A 20,789-nucleotide genomic window follows, 5' to 3' on the forward strand; every position below is an offset into this window, starting at 1 on the left:
GACCTTGTCTGTCAACTGAATTTCCAAGCAGTGGCATAAAATTATAGTGGTAGAACCCACACCTAACCAGAGGGAGAGGGGGAAGAAAATATGAAAAAATACATTTTGTTAGCATGTAAAATATATGCAGGAAGTACATACTTTTGCACTTTCAGTGGCTTTTTGTGGGCATTTTGTCATCACACTCCAGTGAGAGATGGAATAAAGCCGAGGTGGTCAAGCTGCAGTTTTCAAGGCCCAAGGGGAGCCCTTGTGCAAGGCAAAGGCTGTGGCCATGCCCAGCTCAGGGATACGCCAGGATTCCATTGGCACGGGCTCCTGGGCAATCCCAGGTGCTGCAGCAAGAAAACTGGCAGAGTGGATTTGGTCTAACATGGCTAAATGACACTTTAACCAGTCCACATCCAAACCACCCCCATCTCAAAGGAAAGCAGTGGGGAATGCCTGTTATCCTCAAACAATGAACTTTTGCCAGAGCTCCTCCCTCAGCGTTCTGATGCCCACGGCGTTGTGTTGTCCCATGGCTCTCATCTGGGAAAGATTTTGACACATATGAAAGCTTGCCTGGGGGAAAGTTGGCCATCCTGCTTTGTAGGGCAGGAGTTTTCACAGACTCATAACAATGTGGGAACCCAGGACTATTACAGGAATGGGGGAGCTGAAGGGAATAAAAAGATTCTGGGTGGGGAAGCACTTGGTTGAACGTGGTCTTTTCAGGTCAACTAGCTACCATTCCTCAGGGCAAGTGCAGAAGTCTCTGTATAAAAAACTACAGTAAGAGAAAGAGAGGTGATTTATTGGCATGGCCAAGAAAAAGGATAAAGGATTTGATCTGGAATGATTGGGATGCATAATGGTAGAAGAGTCTGATGAGACCATCCAGGGAAAGACTCAGTTCCCTTCATTTGAGCTCAGACGAAAGTTTTGCAGCTCCTGAGGACTGGGAAAACAGGTATCAAAACTCTTGGTTTTTCTTCTGGGTGACTCTTAGCTGATTTTGGATGTCCAACAACAAATGAAATATCTAGTGCCAAATCTGTGTCTGTCATTAGAGAATTTATTTCCACATGATGTGCCAGGACTATTTCATAGGGTAAGAAAGGCAGAATGAAAATTGTGCTTGAAGCGACCTGCTCACAACAACCCTTCTTTTACATCCTCAGCAATGTGGGAAAAAAATGGACACCAGATGCAGGTAAGGGCTGTCTGGAGCCCCCAGAACAATTTATCCAGCCTGTTGACTGATCTTGGTAGCTTTTCCCCGCCCCCCTTGGAACATATTGGCACCCCAGATGAGCTATTCTGGTGTTACAACCTGCCCATATTTGCCTTTTTTTTCCAGGACTCCTTTTTCTTGGACACAGATTTGCTAGGAAGAAGTTGCCACTTTCCCAAAGGATCAACATTTCCAGTGCTGATTCCCCATCCATTTCACCTTTTCTTACAGGTGACAGGCAAGGGACATGTGTGTGCACACATGCAGCAGGTCTGCAGCAGCTCAGTGTCTCCAGGAGGCACAGGAGGGACCGTGCCTGACTGTGTGGTCCTACAGCTCACTGAGGGGAGGCAGTGCCCAGACCTCTGCTCCTCCTGCAGGACAATTCAGGACTTTTCTGAATGGAGACGTGGAAAGAAGTTCACAAGTTTTAATATTCCTAAATAGATAGGTCATCACAGTGTATCTACCCCACGAGCAAACAGCATATTTCTGTTTGGTTTTCATGTACTTCTTCCCACTCAACTCTGACACAAACAGAAACACTGCCCTCAGCTTTGCCCAGAGGTGACCTCTAGGCAATACAGCCTCAGAAGTACCAAACTGCACACGCCCTAAACACAGACACACATTTTTCTAGAGTCAAGAAGTCTTTTGTGTGGGTTTGCAGCAACTTACAGGCATTTGGGAGGGAATCAACCAGGAACCAACACAGTAATTCCTCTCCTGTACATCAGATGGTAACAAAATAGGCTAGTACCCTGCTTTACCCTCTGTACTCAGACAATTGTCCTATAAGCAGAAGCCTTGCTTCACTGGGATCCAAGAGATCCACCATCCTACAGATTGTACTAGAAAATCACATTCATTTGGCCTGACTACAAACTCTGGATCAAATCACAGTCTCATGTGGGTTAATGGTAGCTTCTCATTGTTACTCAGAGTTTCTCTTTGAGTCTCAAAGCAGCACAAGAAGGCTGCATCCCAAAATGCACATAGAAGTGATATTTATGTTATCTTAGAATTTAAACATTTCAATATGGAGTATTTTAGCATCAGTCCTGTATAATTTTCCAATTTACCGAAGATGGGTTCCCTAGTGATGCGAGGGGCTCCTCTCTGGTGCCTGACCATGAAGAATGTTTGTTCCCACTAATCTTAACCCTAATAATTGCAGCAAATTGATTTTAAATAGTGGACCAGGAAAGCCTGCAGAAAAGAATTACTTTTTTGTCTATATTCCACATATTAAACATTCAGAATGAAGAAAATTGAGAGTCAGCAAAGCACAATTTCCAAACAGACTTGCATCATTAAAAAGACATTTGGCTTCGTAGTTCAAGGTTAAGTTTGTTCCCAGAAGATGAGGTAATTTAGTAAAATAATAAAGCTCCCATTAAACAAACCCTGTAATAGAACTGAGCCTTAGCGGCTGCAAAGGAAGGAAACTGTAACTTCTGTCAAAGCACAGAGATGAGATTAGCGCTAATAAAGCATTCCTCACAAAGCAGAGTGATAGTGGATGGGGGAAGGCACATCCAAATAGCTCTCATTTCCACAGCATTTCCCTTCAGATATGGGCTTTTTAATTAGCTATCGGAAAGAAAACTGAAAGTGTACTTTCTCCTTCTCGCTTTCTCCCTGACTATTAATCTCCGTGCTGAAAACACTGCCACCGGTCCATCTTATTGTTATTAGCTGATGGAGACGTAAAAGAGCCACATTCACAGTGCTTATCGCAGCCCAGAGGTATTTCCTTTGTGCTGCGAGGAGTATTTTGATTAGTTTTGGCTGTGTCTGCAGGGAAGACACAGTTTATGTTTTCCACAGCTAGAATGATTTCTAGAAATATAAAGATTTGTTCCAGCACTCGCCAGTACTTATTGGTAGGGTTTAATGATTGAAAGAGTTTCATTGTTGTGCCACAGTCATTCCTTTTTTAACTCCTCTTGGCTTCATGACTAAATTTGAGGCAAAACATTGATAGTGGGATGTTCCTGGAGTAGGTTGCTGATATTTAATGAATCATTTGTTTGAGGAATGGGACTCCTCTCCCCTGTGACTGCCCTGTCCACTGGCAGATGCAGATAATTGCACATTTGAAAAGCCACAGAGAGGTTCTCTTGGGAAGGATCTTAGAGGGACACCAAATGCTTTTCTTGCTATGTCTTGACTTCACTTAAAGTGTTTAACCTACTTTTAAGAGCACAGGTGATGGCAATTCTCCAGTTTTCTCTGGTGGACCTTCCATCTGTCAGTGGAGACAAAATATTCCATTTCTCTTTGCAGCATCCTAGTTTGTATATTTGAAGTTCACTACCTGAAGACTTGCTTACTTTTCCTTCCATTTCATGAAATACTCCATTTCATTCCAGCCAATGCAGCAGGTGGGACCTGGGGCCGTGCAGCAGTTTGAGGTGGTTGCCACTGGCAGATGCTCTCAGTCCTGCTTGTGCTCCTGTTCCCCCAGAGCCACGTCTGTTTGGAATTGCTGCTTTGATGACTCTCAGTTTTCTTCATTCTGCATGTTTAATATGTAGAATATACACAAAAAAATGTAATTCTCTTCTGCAGAGGGAACCAGGCACTGTGCTGTGCTGGGCAGGAGCTGTTCTGCCCACCCCATTTCCCCCACACACAGAGCCCAGGGTACATGCACAGGCAGATGAGCAGTCACAGCACTTTTTCTTTCCAGTAAGAGAAGCTCCCTGATAAATCTGACCATAGCAATCCAGGATGGCACAGCTCGGAGGTTCCCTGTGGCTTCTTGCCACATGGAGGGGAAAGGGAGGAGTAATGTTCCCCTTCCTTTCTCTGCAGGAAGATGGGCTGGGCTGACAGCCCCCAGGTAAGAGCCATGACAGCATTCAAAGGAAAATTTGCAGCAAACACGGCTGCTCACTTGTTTCTGAAGTCTCATCAAAGGGACACAAGAAGAAAAATTACAGTGCTTCCCAGCTGTGCAGGTTTTGCTCGAGGGAACTGATGGGAAATGTAACCCACTTTTGGGTATAACAGGAGTAACACACACTTGCACTTTCCTTCTTGAGGTTGCTAATTTTACATGACTACTTCAGCCGAGGAAACCAGATTTTAAAAAATCAAGTGCTGGCAAAGTTCCTGTTGACTTGAGGAAACTCAGAACTGCATTCTTCTTTGGTTTATCTTTTGTTTCACTCACAAACCTGAAGCAAGCAGAATGTTTAGGAGTGCTAATTTGGGATCATTAGGAGTCCCTAAATAATTTAATGATAACCTCTACTGTTTTGTATGGGGAAAATTTAAAAAACAAAACAAAACCACACAAAACAAAACCACCAAAATGCCACACCGGGGTAACCATGGAAAATGGCCCCCTGATTCATGGATTCCTGTCACTTCAGACATTTCCTACTCTGACAGACGAGGAATATAGCTCCAGAGGAAGCATCAGGTACACTTCACTGTGAGTTTGTTTTCTGTCACTGTTGTTAAGCTGTCCAAGTGCTTTTACTCTCCACAGTTGCTATTACCCGAAAACAGGCAGGTCAGAGTTTTGCCTACTTTGGCTAATGCAGAGCAGACCCAGCTTTACTCTCTTAGTTGAGCCATTGCAAGTGGCATCTCATAAGTGGTAACAGCTACACAGGATCTTCAGAGAGGAAACATTCTGCATCTCAGGGCTGGGTAAGGAAATGTCAGCACCCAGGGCTGACACTGGCACCCAGGAACTCAGACACTGTGTGCCTGAAGCCCCCTGCTTCTCTTTGCCTTTCTTCATCTCCAGTCTCAATAGGGCAAGAAAAATATTCCTCACGTTGAGGCACTGACATACCGTGAGCTAACTGTATTTATGGAAGGTCTGGAGCAGAATCCTTCCACTGTTACAACATGTGCCTCAGAAGAGCCTTTGCCTACTGCAGAAATCTCCCTGCACCCCACAATCAAGGGAGCAATAAAAAAGGTATCTAAAAAATGTGGCAACAGTGCATAGCCAGCAGTGCTTGAAATCATAACAAGGTCTTCAGGGAGCAAAACAAGCTTCCCACTCTGGAAGAATTCCTGAGCCCCAGTTTCCCAAAATGCCATGGCAAAATATAATTGTCATGGCTCTTTCTATCTCTAGCATCTGTCATTGAAACGGCCTGAATGAAGCTGTTATTTGTAGCGTGTAGCTCAGGCAAAGCCTATATCACCATGAAACCACCTAATTGCTTTCTTTGGGATATTATTTTGTTGGCTTTTCTGTTGCAGTTTTCCTTGTCAAGGCGATAATCTTGTGACTCACTGTCACGAGGGAGGCTTCTCTTTCCTGCCAGCCACAATAGTAATCCACTCACTCCTGGGTCTGTGCTTGCTCCTGCTCATGGGAAGGCATCTCCTGGCTTTGTTGGTACCTTCAGGAACACATCAGAAACTACTGGATTCAAATGAGGGTAGTGAGCTAAAGCCCCTAAGAGAAGCTGCGGGATGGAGGAGGTGGTTGATAAAATTTCTTAAGCATTTAATTAATGTTGAATCATTTATTGGACAAATATTTAAGAAGTATTGCTACTGCTTGATTTCAAGCAGAGAGTTGCCTGTGGAATCCTTCATAAATTCAAGCCTTCCCAGAGGCTACCCCAGACCTGAGCCATTCTGCCGCAAAATCTAACTGAGGATCCCTGTTCACAAGGGTGGGGTTCCACCCAACCCTCTCATTACTGTAAAGCAGGTGCTTTAAGCTCTGTGAATGCAAAAAGTGTGTTCCTGAATGAGGGCTGGCATGAACAAGCTCCCTTACAATCCTGAAAATTAGTTGTTAAGCAGATTCCAATATTTAGATTCTCTGTTGAACAAAGCGCTGCAAAAAATCAGGAGCTTGCTTCAATTAAAGCTGGAGGCATTTAGATTCCGAGGTTTTTAACCTGCTGGGGACAATAACCAGCCTTTTTGGAGGAGGTTTCTGTAAGAGCCTGCTGCTGGCAGCTCTCAGGGATGGGATGTGAGGTGAGGGAGGTCTTTGAGGGTGCAGTGCAGCATTTCTCTTCCTACTGCAGATGTTTCAGGTCTCCCTTTTTCCATGTTCTACTCTCTTTCTCTTTTTACCTTCTTTCCTTCTCAATCCTCTCTTCCTCACCAGGCACTGAGGAAGCACCTCCCACAATCCATAAGAAGCACAGAAAATCAGGTTATAAGTATCTGGCAAAGGGGCTTTAGGTGGGCAGTCAAGCTGAAACACAGCTTTTGGAGGAGATGTGCTGCTTTGGTTTGTACTGAATTTTATGACAGATCATGAGGCCTGCTCCGTCATGGCTGCTTCCCCATGGCCAGGCAGCTCCAGCAAGGCAAAGGGAGTGGTAGTTTTACTTGTGAAGCCACAAAAGCAGCCTTCATGTCTTGCTCTGTCAGCCTTTGCCAGCTACCAGAGCTTATTCTGCTGCATACCTATTAAAAAGAAGTCCAGGATTTATTTTTTTAATGGGGTTGACCCAAGCTGTCAGTCCAAGAACCAACTTTACAAGAGGTGTGTGATGCACACCCACCTCAGTGGTGGTGGAACAGAGCCCAGCAAAGCTCTGCAGGGTGCAGATGAAACATTCCCTGGCTCAGGGTCAGACACAAAGGTGATAAACAGCAGCACCTGGGGAATATTCCCCTTCCCACCTACCGCCACCACCTTCTCTCTTTCTCAAAAACACAAATAAGCCAACTCAATTTGCATTTTCATAGCTGGGAGTGATTGCTAAATTAATGAGCACTGCTATTTATATCTAAATAATAAGCAGTCCTAAACAACTGCTTGGAGGCATCAGTATGAAAGGTAAGATTCTGGTTTCAGGCAGCACTTGTTGTCTGAAGGAGGAAAATACATCCCCAAAAAAAAAAAAAAAAAAAAAAAAAGCTTTACGATATTTCAGACAATCTGAGGGAAACCGGAATAAGTAAGAAAGTTGTGTGAGCAGTGTATACAGACTTGGCTTGCTTACCAGACTGTGCTGGCCTTAGCATTATTCAGAGGAAATACTTTTGCTAAGCAGCTTCCTTTAACCATCTTAGCTGCCACAACCCTGCTAGGGACTTCAGCATCTTGAGCTGTCCTGCACAGGGTACTCAGCATTGTTCCCAGGGTGTGTGAAGAGCCCTTGCAAGCCAGCTCTGTCCTCACTGCCTTTGGCTGAGTTTCTGCAAAGTGAATCTCTTGGCTTAGTGCAGAGCTTGTGAGGCCACTTAAATCTCTCTGACCCCTTAATGAAGTTTTTAAAAGGGCTTCATAAATCTTCATCACTAAGAATTGCTTAAAGCCCTGCAGGGTTTCTCTAGTGGCATTAACCACTAAAATAACTAGACAGGCTCAGGTCTATTTATTGCATTCATCTTCATTATTTCATGGGTTTTCCTCCTTTATAGTCTTTTACATAAGCTGCAACTGAGAAAGGGAGCTCAGCAGTGGGAGCTCTGAGTCAACACTGCCTGTCTGGCAGTTTGTAGCCATCCACTGTGACTACATCTGATCAGTCCTCTTCTTGGGAATGTTTTCTGTGCAGGCAGCAACTCAATGCTGGTCATTTATCCATCCTTTTATAAATAATTGTGTTGTTCCTCATTAGGGAAAGAACCTTGTTTTTGCCTTTCCTGTGAAAACATACCTCAGGTCACAACCTGACAGCTTCAAAATGGATTAGTTACCTGCCTGCCCTTCAATTTTCTTTTTTTTTTTTTTCCTTGGAATTTTGGCTGACTTTGATAATGGCTTTTTATGAATAGCATGAGTATTCTCTGAAATAACTTCCACCCAGATGGATATGTAAAGACTGCTAGGAAAGCATGATGGTTTTTTTTAAACCTTTTACATACCATGTATTGTGCTCTCCACACTGAGTCTGTGGATTCTATATACTCTGTACAGGTTGTTTTACTCTTCACTTCTTCAAAGTGAGGACAGAAGAGTCATGACTGAGGGTCACAGACAAACAGAAAAATACTCCAGTGAAGGTAGAGTTATTGAAACCAGTGAGAGATTTTAAATAAATGGTTTCAAGACTAATTCTGCAGACAATTAAGGACTAAGGTTCTACCAAGCTTTTGAAGGATTGGAGATCCTTGTGGCCCAACATGGTCCAGCCAAGCTTGGGCTGCCCCATTCCATCACAAAACCATACTTTTGTATGATTTGTACGTGCTAGATGATTTTCAAGGTTGCCTTTTCAGTTGGCATTTTGTTTATTCCATCAAGATATGGTAGAGTGCCATGGAAGCGCTACTTTAGAGCCATTGTGATGTTATTTTATTTTGTTTTAAATGTATTTACATTACATGAAGGTCTCAGGGAGGACTAAAACTAAGTGCATGGAGTAGAAGAGAAGCATTATGCTTGTGAAAGCCAACAGGGTCTTCTTATTGAAGGGCTTGACATTGAAATATTAAATCTGCCAAAAGTGCCAGTTATGATTGGAAAAATCATCTAGGTTCCTAGTCTGGTTCAAGACTGGAAGAAAAAGTAATTAATGTCTGATGAACATGGAGGAGGCTCAAAACTCAGATTGTGACGTGTGAAGTGAGTTACTTGAGTCATTGAAGGAGAGCTCCAGACTCAGCTGAATTGGTATTGCTTCCACTGAGGTTATTGTGCTCTAGATGATGTCAAGCTGTGATGCTTTCACACATGAGCCAGTCAGATAATTGCTCTTAGTACAGGGAACTGTAGGATAGGTTAAATGATGCACTGATGTCTGCTCCAGGAAGCATTGGTCAATAGTGTGCTAGGGACACTCCTTTACCCTAACAAGGATAAGATTAGATATTATCTGACTTCCTGGCTGTTAAAGGCAATGCAAGTTCACCCAAGTGCTCACTTATACAACTGTTAACAAAAATTCAAATTAGGTCATGGCTTTCAAGTCCTCAAAAGACCAAAATCAAAGGCAGGGGACAGAAGATGTCAAAGGGCCACCATAGTCTGAGGTCTGTAAAATGTCAAGAAGTTGGAGAGATAGAAAAGAAGGTTTCAGCAAGTGGCTCATGCCCTGTGCTGTAAGAAAAGATGGAAGAATCCTAAATCGTGGCCCAAATGACCTGCCAAAAGTTCTCACTCAGCCCTGAGTCCCACACACAGCTTGATCCTTTGCATGAAACCCAAACACAAAAGGGTGTGAGCAGAGACCTGGCAGGGTGGGTGGGTAGGTGTCCGCTGTCCTATGGCCAAGGCACTGTCACTGACCATATGCCTGCTCCTAAGCCTGTCCATTTTAGCCTTCCACTGCCTGAAAGCTGGCTATCTTCATGTCTTTAAGGGCATCAGCCTCAGGATTCAGCTGAGGCTTCACATACACAGTTTCTCGGTGATACATCATAGGCTCTCCTGTACTGGGAATTTGTAGCAGAGATGCTTCATGGCCATGGAAACACTCAGGAAAGGCAAAGTTTAAGTTCATTCAGTGAACTATCACACCATAGTCCCATGATGCACTGCCTTTGCCAGCCAAGCTGCTGCAGCCAGCTCCTGCCCCAGATGCTTGTCCCCACCTCTGGCCTGCAGTTTGTCACCTCCTCAGCTGTGCCAAAACAACTGCGTGTAGAGCAGTGCTTAAATCAGCACACTGAAGTGATGGAAGTTAAAAATAACCTCCTTGTGGGAGGAGCAGAGGAAGAGCTATTTTTAATTGTAATCACTTCAATGGTCTTTCTTCCAGTGTGGTCCCACAAGGAATTTCATTAATACAGCTGGGAGAAGGCAGTGGATTGCTGTGCTGGCACTGGAGTGACTCCTCCAGGCAGAAGAGTCCCTCCTGGCAGGGGGAAAAGATGTCTGGAGCCAGGATTGCACCAGGGCAGTGTGCTGCAGAATTGCACCTTCCAAGATGCACAATTGTGACTTCCCTACCTGGGCCAGAACTACACACAGGTGTCCCAGGCTCTCCAGTAGCTATTCTGACTCCTAGATTCTCACAGCATTCATTAAAAAACTATTGCATGCAAGCCAGCATTACCATTAATAAAAACAAATAAAGAGACACTGAGGTTTTTTCCTGTTTTATAAACAAACACTCCTTGTAATCATTCTGAATACTAGCCTCCTCCACAATTTACTATGGTATGGTTAGATGTCACCCATGAAAATCTATTCAAATACAAAATGCACAGTAAATTGAGAATAAAAAAACATCAGAAGAGATGAAAAACTAGGTTTTATTTAATAAAGTTTATTACATGATGAAGAAAGGAAATATTTATATGTTCCTTAAAAAGCATTAAAAGTTTAAGGAAAAACATCTGAAAAGAGTTCAAACAGTTGCAGTGCAGCTACAACATGAAAATTCACAGAATGGTTCAGCAACTTACTTTTGTTTTGGCTTCGGTCATTTCTGGCTTAGATGATCTCTGTGAGTGATTGACATGTGCAAACCCTTGGCAATGTCTTGTGTTCAGGCACCTCAGTGATTTGGTTCTGTTTGAACACGAAGCTCCTTCACTTGCATTCAAATGTTCCTGATGCATTTCTCCAGAAGCTTTGTACCAGTGAAACAAGTGAAACACAAGCAGATTTCAAACTGCTGTCACCTTTTGAAATAAATAATTAATTACACTTCTTTTTGTGTGCCATTAACATTGTTAAAAGTTTATTCTGTGATACTGACTGAGTTTCAGAGCACTCCTCAGGAAAATGGGGCAGTAGTTCAACTTTCATCACACAGGAAAATGAAGTCGTGTCCTGAGTCCCACATCGAGACATCCTCTTTTGGGAATCATGATCTGTGTTCTGGATCACACCAGTTCCTGGATGCTTGGGTGTGCAGGCAGGATTTAAATTTGAATTCCTAGACTCTGAGTATGTTTAGTATGTCCTTCAATTCTCTTCTAATAAATAGAACCAAGGACATAGTGAGTCAGTTTTGTAATTAGATTTTATAATTGTTTCATGAACTCTGTACAAATTACCTCTTCTCTGTATTGTTTTTGCAGTGCATTGTTTCTCTTGAATAATATGGCACATATCCAGTATATATTGCAGTCAATAAAGTACCCCAGTTTATAGTTTGATGGCCCACAAATGAATAACTGACATCAACAAAAATAAAGAAGTCATTGCCCTTTTTACTCCCGTCAGTATTCTTCATTTAAGCCACCAAATTTATTTTTAAATATTAGCATGTTTACTTAAAAGCATCTCTTTACATTTTTTGTTACCAAGAGGTAACCACAGATAAACAATTTTTCTCAGGTTTCAACAAATTTGTGATTCCAAAGTAGACATTAGCATGTAATGATGTAAAGGAAATTGCATTTTATTGCATTTTAATTAAGCAGGTCAATTTGAGCAGGCCTTTCTCCAGGAATATTCCCATCAGAGTTCAGTCTTTCATCACCGGATTTTATTTATTTCTTGAGCTTTGCACAGCAGGTTTTAGCCTTCCAAATGGAAGACTGATAAAATAATTTAATCCATTAAAGAGTGTATTTTTGACACATGGAAAAAGTGCTGTTTGGAGTCCATACTCACATTTAGAATTCAGCCAAGGTCTTCCAGGTTTGTTCCTGCTCATTGGGTCCAACAGCATTAAATTCAGGAGGGCTCCTTTTCCAGTGGAGAAGTTTGTTTTCCAATTCTCTCCCTAGGCTCAACCTAGTCAGCTCTGTGCTCCACAAGTCCAAATGCTGAGCAACAGTTAACTTATTTCAGTACAGAATATTTTTAATCTTCTGGTAGCTACAGCTCACAACAATTATTTTCTCCTCTCTACGCTTATTGGAGGAATCACTTGTGAAAGATATGTCACCTTCTGGACCTCAGAGGCACATGTAGTTCCAAGTCTCACAAGCAATGAAGTAAATTTGTTTGGAAAACTCCTGCTGAAGGAAATGTTATTCAACAGTTCTGTTGAAGCTATCAAAACCAAAACCAAGTGAATTTGAAAACTTAGCACAGGTCACAGACACAGTTTGTGATTTGAGTAGTAACTATTCTCCTAGGCAGTAGGAACTAAAATAAGAGTGCAGCATAAATCCTGGTTTCAGGCTGAATCACACCCCTCTCTAATTCCATGAGTGAAATATCTTGGAACATATTAATGCAAGCCCCTACTTTTAAAATAAAAAAGTTTAAAATCTTCAACCCAGAGCACAGGCAACACTTTCAACCAGCTCAGGGGTTCCTTCAGTCTCAGTGCCCCGCTGAACAAGGAGAAAACCAGAGGTTTTGCTGTCATTTTTGGTGGCTGAGAAAGAATGAAATGCTGAAGTTTTGGCTTCTGGTCCAGGCGTGACAGACCTTTCCTGCCATTTCAGATGTAAGCCTGTTACCAAACTGAAAGAGAAGACAAAATACAGAGCACTTTTTTTCTGCCCTCTCAAGATGAACTTTGTTGCATATTCAATTTCAGGCTGATTTTCTTTAAAGGGCTAAATACTTCAAAAACCACACAAAGATCTTAATTTTGGATAATATGAAATGCTTTGATTGATACAAAAATTGTTGGAGGGAAAGAGTTTGGCTTGATTTAAGTATTGGTTGGTAAAGCTGTGTCCCTAGAGCCCAGCTGGTGGAGTGGCACTGCATAGGGTGTCACCTATGGGGCATTTGGGGGAAAGCTGAAAATAGCCAGGGAAAAGCCCTGCAGCCAGCTAAGCACTGCTGACTTTTCATCTCCCAACACTCCGAGGCTCTGACAGCCCTACCTCTGCTGGATTTATCTGTGACGCCATGAGATGCCACTGATGTCAGTGCTCGTGGTTGTCCTTTCTGCTGGGGTCGCTGGCCCCCAGAATTAAGGGCAGTGGAAGTTTATAGGGGTGTGCTGGCCATGGAGCTGGATCTGCCATCTGTAGTGTCCAATGGCATGGCATCTGTGTCGTAAATAGGGGCTGTTAAACCTGACAGAGCCTGACAGAAATAGCAGAGAGCACCTACATTACCTCTGCTGTTAAGTTCCTTACAGGAGCTATGGTAGTTGCTGAGCTAGTGCTGATGAGGTTTGGGACCAACAGCAGAAAACTCTGCATTAGCTGACCAAGTATCCTTCTGAAGTTTGTATAAGAATCTGCTTAAAGCCAGTTTAGTGAAGTTGAAACAATGATTTGAAGGGCCAAGCAGCAATTCTTGCTGGTCACCTCAGAAGTGAACCACTGGCAAGGTTTATTTCTGCAGGAGGTATTTCCATGGGGGTCTGTGGCACTGGCTCTTCATGTTTAAGTCATCGTGAACAAGGACAAATTTCAGCTGAATGAGTAGCCTTAGACCTTTTTAGGATTTGGATAAATGAGCAGAGACACAGAAGCTGGGCTTCTTTGTAAGCCCCATTTCACATATCCTATCAGAAAAAAACAAACTACAGTAATGTTACAAAGAAAATGTGCTGCTGCAAAGCAAATAACCTATGTAAATTTATACTAAAACTGTGTTGTTGGGAGTTTTAGATTATTATTTCGAGACTGAATAATAAAGTTGTGTGCTGCTGAACTTATGTTTGATTGTCATTGGCAAATGCTAAATGCATGATCCAGGTATCATCCCGGTTACTGATGAATGCTAGCAACACTCTGAAGTTATCCAGTAACTGTGGCATGGTATTTTCTTCAGAATTGATTGAAAGGGTATAGGTCCATTTTTTTTCCCTTGGAAATAGTAGTCTCTCAATACATCACACTGATTTACTCTGAGAAATTTTTACTCAGAAAAATGCTGCTAACTCTATCCATATTAAGAACACACACACACACAAAATCAAAACCTCAGTAACATGAGGATTACCCCATCTCCTTTGTTACTGTGTTACATCTTTAATACTAAAACTATTTTGTCCATCAAGAAAGACAAAACAAGAAATTATTACAATGTGTGTATGTAAAAAATGTAAGAAATTACAGCAGGAATAAACCTTACGGATATTGGGCTACTTCTTGCTCATCTAATTGGAATGAAAAGAAAGTCGTTTGACTCTTTAAAGTTCAGTCATCTGTGACCTGTTAAAATCAGTCAATACCAGCAGGGGAACAATATCTTGCAGCCACCTAGTTTTGGGACAATCGGCTTTTTAATTGTTCTTTTGCCTGTTTGCAGATACCGGCGTCCTTTACTATTGAATTGTAAATTTAATGTGAACAGCAATAACGGATACATTAACCCAACCTTTTCCTAAAGTAATCGAAAAATGTGGATTATTTGCACGCCCTCTTCGGTCGTGGAGGCTTAGGCGAAATGGATAAACACTGGCAGTGATTACATGAACGAAATGGAAATTGCGGTATTCCCACGTCGAACGTATACATTTATACTTCTAACTGCAAATAGAGGGCTGTGTCCGCCAAGCCATTAGCACCGCGGGTAAGAAAAGCAGAAGGGGATGAAGGCGTCGCCTCCCCGGCGGTGAATTAGCAGCATCGCTCATCTTCGGGCCGGTGGGATGGGACCCGCCCGGCCGGGACCGGCCTCCGACCCCTCCATCCATCAAAAGTAGGGAGAAGCCTGCGTCTGCGGGGATGGCAGGCAGCGCCAAGGGGGTACACGCGTTTTGCCCTCTCGTGGGGCCCCACAAGTCTGGTTGGAAACCTCTCCCCATCTCCTCGGTCCCCATCCTACCTCCCGTGGCATGCTTGCTCATACCCTCCCGAGGCAGGAGCCGCTCACTTACTTTTGATAGCAGCGAGGAGCAAGGCTATTAATAGGCTATCTAATTACCCCGAGCTGCTAACTCTGAAATCTCGCATTCTGTGATGTGGTTGTTTTGATTTGATTTTCCAATCTAGTAGCGCTTGCATGCACAGAACTGGTCAGACTCGCTCTGGAGGATATTATTTTAACGTTTAAAAATCTACTTTCGTTCCAAGCAGGAACAAAGTCCCCAAATTTTGACCGTTTCACACGAAAGCAGCAAGTTGAACCATTATTAGCTGGGATGGAGGGAAGCGGTTTGCTTGGCTAAGATTACGAATGTCGTTGTTTGGGTGTTTATTATGATTATAATTCGCACGTGTTGTCAGACTTTTCGGTCAGGCAGGTAAATGGGGAGGAAAGTGATTTCGAAAGGGAAGGCGAGAGGTTGCCACGATGCCAAGAGAAACGGAGCGGCCCCTCCGGAGCTCAGCGCGGACAAGCACGGAACGGAGCTACCCCCGAGAAATGCTTCCAAGAGAGCATGTTCATTTTGATCTGTGCAAAACATTTCACTGGAACACTGTGACCTGTTCTGATGGTTTCTTTTATTTCCTGGACAGAGAAGTAAGAAGACAACAGTCTGGGGGTTTTCCGGCAGGTTTCGATGCGTGCTTAAACCGATATTTCCTCCACGGTGTGCGGAAGTGGCGACAGCCGTCCCAGGGAGCAGTCGGTGATGTTTTTAGTTCGGTTGTTTTTTGTTGATATTTTGTTCGGTTGTTTTTTGTTGGTGTTTTGTTTAGGTTCGTTTTTGTTGGAGTTCTTTTGGGAGGGGTGGGTTTAAGAGAGAAAGAATTACCTCTCTGTGCTGCGGGCGCGGGGGCGGAGGCAGGGTAGCTAATTGCAGATCGGATTTGATATTGCCTAACATCCGTGATAGAACACGGGGGGAGGATGAGGAGAAGAGAAGCTCGGCTCTGAAGCGCCGGGGAGGAGCAGTGCGGCTCCGTCGTGCCCCGCGCTCCCGGCTCTCTCCCACAACGACCTCTCGCAGCCAGAAACTTTTCCCCGGGTTTTCCTGTCAGATCCAGCAGAGGAGAGCCCTGAAAGTTTTCCCCAGCGCCCAGACAGGAACGGACAGTGATCCCCGGGAGTCGCGGGGCGGGAAGGGCTCTGGGCTCCCATCCTCTCACCTCCCTGCTCCCCTCGACGGGACGGCGGGACCCAGGGTGGGGGCCTCTCCTTCTGGCCTTGTTGTCTCGAAACAGTTCTTTCACTAGGTGTGAAAGCCGATTCGCACACACAGCCGAGGTGCTTGATTTATCTGCAGTTGTGCGCAGAAAGGGGTAGTGCAGTTAAAAATAATACACAAAATTCCTCACCGCAAGGAGTGAGTGGAACACGGCCGCGATGCTTTGTAGCAAAGGCACTGAAGTGCCCGCTGATAAAACGGTCAGAATTAGGCCATTTTAGTCACCGATTCTCAAAACCTTTAAAACGGCCGAGGAGCAATAAAAGTAATCCCTAACTCATTTTCAAAGTCCTTGTATGTGTTGGAAAGAGACAAAACGTGTACGCGCCGGTTGGACAGAAGCAGCTAAATGGTGTTCCTGAGGGTGCTGCGGGGTCCCGGCTGCCTCCCGCTCACCCCGGAGCCGGAGGGCATCGCCCTCGTCCTGCGCGCCCGCCGGGCTCCGTGTGCGGGTACCGCGGAGCGCCGGCAGTCAGGTTACGAGGCAACAGGAGCCTCCTCCGCGCGTTTTGTTGATCTTATTTATTTATTTTTTTTAAAGGCTGAAATCATTAACCAGCCGGACCTCAGAGACTGGAGGGAGGGCAAATGAAAAGAAGCTACAGATCGTTATTTAAAAAAAAGGCCCCAAACCTAAAAAAAACCCAACACAACAAAAAAGCTCCAACCACACAGAAACCACACACTTGGGCACGTATTGCATAAATGTCCGTGCGGGGTCTCTGCTGCCTGATGCTTACTTGAGAGTCAAGTGTTTAAAGACACGGTGGAAATCACCCAAAACCACGCAGCGGCAGGTCACCAGCTGCACTGGGGCCGCTGATTGCAGTGGGGAATATCCTTCTGCTGCCCCGCTCCCCGCCGCCGGGCACGGCTTCAGCCTGGCAGCGGGCAGGGTTCCGAGAGCCGGGTCAGGGTGCCCTGCTCCGTGGGGCCCGCTGTGTGCCACCAGCGAGGGCGGCTGGAGCTGAAGCTCGGCCTCTGAGCGCCCGGCAGCCCTTCGTTAGGAATTTCGGGGAAAGAAAAATAATCCCTCCTCATCCTTGATAGTTTGGGGGTCCGTCCTCTCCGTGGGACACATCTGATCTATCGCAAAGGGCGCGTTCACCCTGCCCGCCCCTGCCCGTGCTGTGGTGTGTGTAGGGGGTCTCGCTGCTTTGGGCGCCAATTTTGGCTGACCACCACCCTTAGCTCCCCGGGCTGTCCCACCCGGCCCGAGGCAGAGGTGATGGGTGATGTCACAGGCCCCTATCCCGCTGAAATCCATCCCTCCCCGGGCGGATGCGGATCGCTCCGGCCGCCGTTCCTGCGCGGCCGGCAGCTCCCGCCGGGCTGAGCGCTCCCGAGAGCCGCCGGTGCCCGATCGATATGTCCGCTCCAATGTCACAGCCGCTGGGCAATGGAAACACTCCGTATCGTGGGGTGGCCTTGATAAAAGTATATTTTAAGTAGCGCGGATAAGGGAAGGGAAGAAGAGAGGGGGAGAGGTGCCGGCACGTCGCCCGTAATAACCGCGGGGCTTATCAGCCCGGCCTAAACTCCCCAGCAGTTTCTAAAGTACATTAAGTTACATAAACACGTCTCGGAAAAGAATACACTCCAGCCTGCGATAGCCACCAAAGTGACCCCTCGCACCGCCTGGCAGCCCAGCCCGCCGGGCCCCCGCGGCCGCAGCAGCATCAGGCCCGGCCCGCGGGCCATGCCCGGAGCTCCCGGGCTCTCCGGGCCGAGGGGCAGCGAGGGTGCGGCCGGACCGAGCCTTCCCCTCCTCCCCAGGGCACCCCTGGTAAGGGATCTCGCTTGCAGAGACCCGAGGGTAGGGGAAGGAGCAACAGCTCAGCGCTTGCACACGGCTTACCCCCAACCCTTTTTGGGGAGGCTGAAATGCCCGCGAGGGAATTTGCCTTAATTGGACACGAAACTTTTTTTTCCCCCAATCGGCCTTCTTCCCTCTTTGGGCGCAACCAGCAGGAGCGATGGTCACCTCGTTGGCACCTCCTCCCCGGCGGTGTCCTCCCGCAACCGAGCACCCCCTGGCCCCAAAAATGTCCCTGCACAGGCACCCCGGGTACCCAACCCAGGCGTGGTGCAGGAGACACCCGGGAGCCTCCCGGGGCACCGGGGTGAAAACTACGTCGGCAGAGCGGGATTTGGGAAAGGAGTGACGTAACGAAGAGTTAGGAGTCTGTGATTCGAGCGGTTCCACAAGCGAACCCGAAACGAAAAGGAGTGGAGAGGAAAGGGGTCACTGGGAATGGTTTCCCACGCCGGTCTCCCAGTTTAAGGCGGGTTTTCTTATCGTGTTTATCGGAGGAAATAAAATGAAGCTTGTAGCCCGGCTATAACGTAAACAGGCTAATCGGCGGGGAAAAAACCCGAGGCGCCTGAGTGTAAAACACGGGGCACTTTGGAGCCAGGGAAAGAGGCGCCTGCCAGGCCAACGTGGCCGCTCTTCCCAGCCATCCTCACCATTCGGGCAGGCACCCTCCGGGCCCCACATGGGGACATGAGCACCGGCAAACCCCTCCCAGCGAGCAAAGCCCGTCGCTTGAAAAAAAACCCTCACGGTATTTATCACTTTATATCCACCTTCACATGTGTTTGAAACACCCTCGTGTTTAACTGGAAAAGGGGCATCCAAAAGACTGAAGGAAAACGCGAGGTTTAAAGCTCGGCGTTTTTCAGCTTTTCAGCACAGAAATTCGTAGTGGCAGCGCCCAAGCTGCGGAAAAGCGGCGTGGGCACCGAGTCCCGCGGCTTCCACTGCTCTTGTCTCTCATTTGCAGGTAAAAACCACGGCAAAAGGGTTTTACGTTTCAAACTAGGATCGGAAGACGAGCCGGGCAGAAAGCAAATCACTGCCCTGTCTTGCAAAAGCTTATTTTCTATTAAATATCGCACTCGCTAAAATACACCTATAAGTAACTAGGAAAAAAGTCACTTCAGCCTGGTAGGATGACCGATATTATTTAACGATATTATTTAGAGACAACTGACAAGAAAGAAGTATCACCTTTAATCATACAATTTAATAAAGAAACGGTTTCTCGGGAAAGTGATTGTTTTCCGTACAAGCCCCTGCCGCGCTATACCGCAAAAAATACCGCGCACAATAAACTCCCAAGTCACAATCAGTTCACCCACGCCGGCAGAGCGGATCGCTACAGCCGGTGTTTTACCGTACCCCCAGCACTGCAAATTCTTCACCTCCCGTTCACCTCGCCCGGAAAGAGCGAAAGAAAAGCCGTGCCTACCCCAGGAGCGACAGCACGGCGCATCAGCAGGTTTGGGCTCGGTTTCTGCCGGGAGGGCTCACGCCTGCCGGCCGCCGAGAGCCCGGCTCTGCTCTAGTCCAGCCCTTTGCCGCAGATGACTTTCTGTACAAACTGATGATGACAGATATCCAGCTGATAACCTCTGGTGAACGAAGTTATTTTAATTTCCAGTCACTTTCCTGCTAAGTACCATATCAGTTTGTACACAGCTGAGATAAGAGGGTTGAGGAGCGGGGGGGTAATAAGAAAGAAACAGAGGAAAAATGCCTACCGCCAGCTGTTGGGATGGACACATCCCACAGCTTGCTTTGGCTTCACCTGATGGTCGGGGCAACTCAAGGAGGAGCCACATTTTTTTATCTCGGATAGCTTGGATTTGGACGAGCACAAACTAAGGAGATTTGATGGAGGGCTACGTTCCTCTGGTTGCTTAGGGCAAAAGCCAGGCACACATCTCCCCCGGGGCCGCTGCCAGGGGACATTCTCTGACATGCCGGGAGGCGCGGAGAAAAGAAAAAACCCTTACAGAAGCTGAATATTCACCATTAAAAAGAAAAAAAAAATATATCCGGGAAGGAGGGAAGAGTGTGTATTATTTCTGGGTTTAAATAAATTAAAAAAAAAAAAAAAAAAAAAAAAAAAAAAAGGAAAAAAAAGAGACTGGGGTATCTGTCAGAGCTCTGTGTTCGTTCCTGCCCCCCGAGCAGGGGTCCGTCGCCCCTTGGCTGTGGGCGCCCCGAGGTGCCCCCCGCCCCCGCCCCGGGGCTGTGGCGGCCCGGCCGTCCCCGGGACTGGCACCCCTGAGGAGCCCCGTGTTTGTTTAGGGCTGGCCGAGCCCAATCAGGGCCGGCTGCCTGCAGTTTTCCGGCAGGGCAGCGAGAGGCGCCTCCTCTCTCCTTTTTATACATGAGCCGCCGGCCGCCGCCGCCGGAGTCGCCGCCGCCGCTCGCCCCCGCCGCACTGGATTTACCGCCCGACGCGGCCCCGCGCCCCGGCCCCATGCGGGACACCGGCACCAGGTTTGGCCCCTCTCTTTCCTCGCCTCGCCGCGGTTTCCCTCGTTCTTTCTGGGTCTTGTGCCGCTGCCTCTCTGCCCTAGCGGAGCGCGGCGCGGCGGCGGCTGCCCCGGGCTGGGGGAGCCCGAGGGAGAGAGACTGTGTGGGCAGACATCCGATGCCGCTGCCTGGAGCGCTTATCTGCCGGAGCCTTATCTTCCAGTTATCTCGCAGGAGGCAGAGACGTATTTGGTGCCTATCTGCGAGGGGGCTCTGTGTGTGTCCTGTGTTCTTGTGGCTGTGGTTATCTGGAGTGTCCCGAGGTGGGCTGAGAGCGGAGAGCCTCTCCTGCTCTCGCTGTCACTTCTCTGTGTCCCTTTTCGCTTTCTCCCCCTTCTCCTAAGGGCCGGGCAGCGGGCTCTCTGTGTCTGTCTGTCGGGCCTTCCTCATGCCGGCAGCTCCGAACTGGCCCCGCTCGGCTCGGCACGGGTGTCCCGGCTGC

The 20,789-nt window shown here is 46.7% G+C and overlaps 1 long non-coding RNA gene across 1 annotated transcript; it reads right to left on the reverse strand.

The window, feature by feature from the left end:
- Nucleotides 1-10,344: 10,344 nt before the first annotated feature.
- Nucleotides 10,345-19,887, reverse strand: LOC134423901 (uncharacterized). Its single transcript, XR_010029225.1, has 2 exons — nt 19,272-19,887; nt 10,345-12,479 (listed from the first exon to the last, which is right to left on the reverse strand). It is a non-coding gene; the product is annotated as an uncharacterized LOC134423901 (long non-coding RNA).
- Between the last annotated feature and the right edge of the window lie 902 nt (nt 19,888-20,789).

This window comes from Melospiza melodia, chromosome 1 (assembly GCF_035770615.1).
Source record: "Melospiza melodia melodia isolate bMelMel2 chromosome 1, bMelMel2.pri, whole genome shotgun sequence".
In the NCBI taxonomy this organism is placed as follows: Eukaryota; Metazoa; Chordata; class Aves; order Passeriformes; family Passerellidae; genus Melospiza; species Melospiza melodia.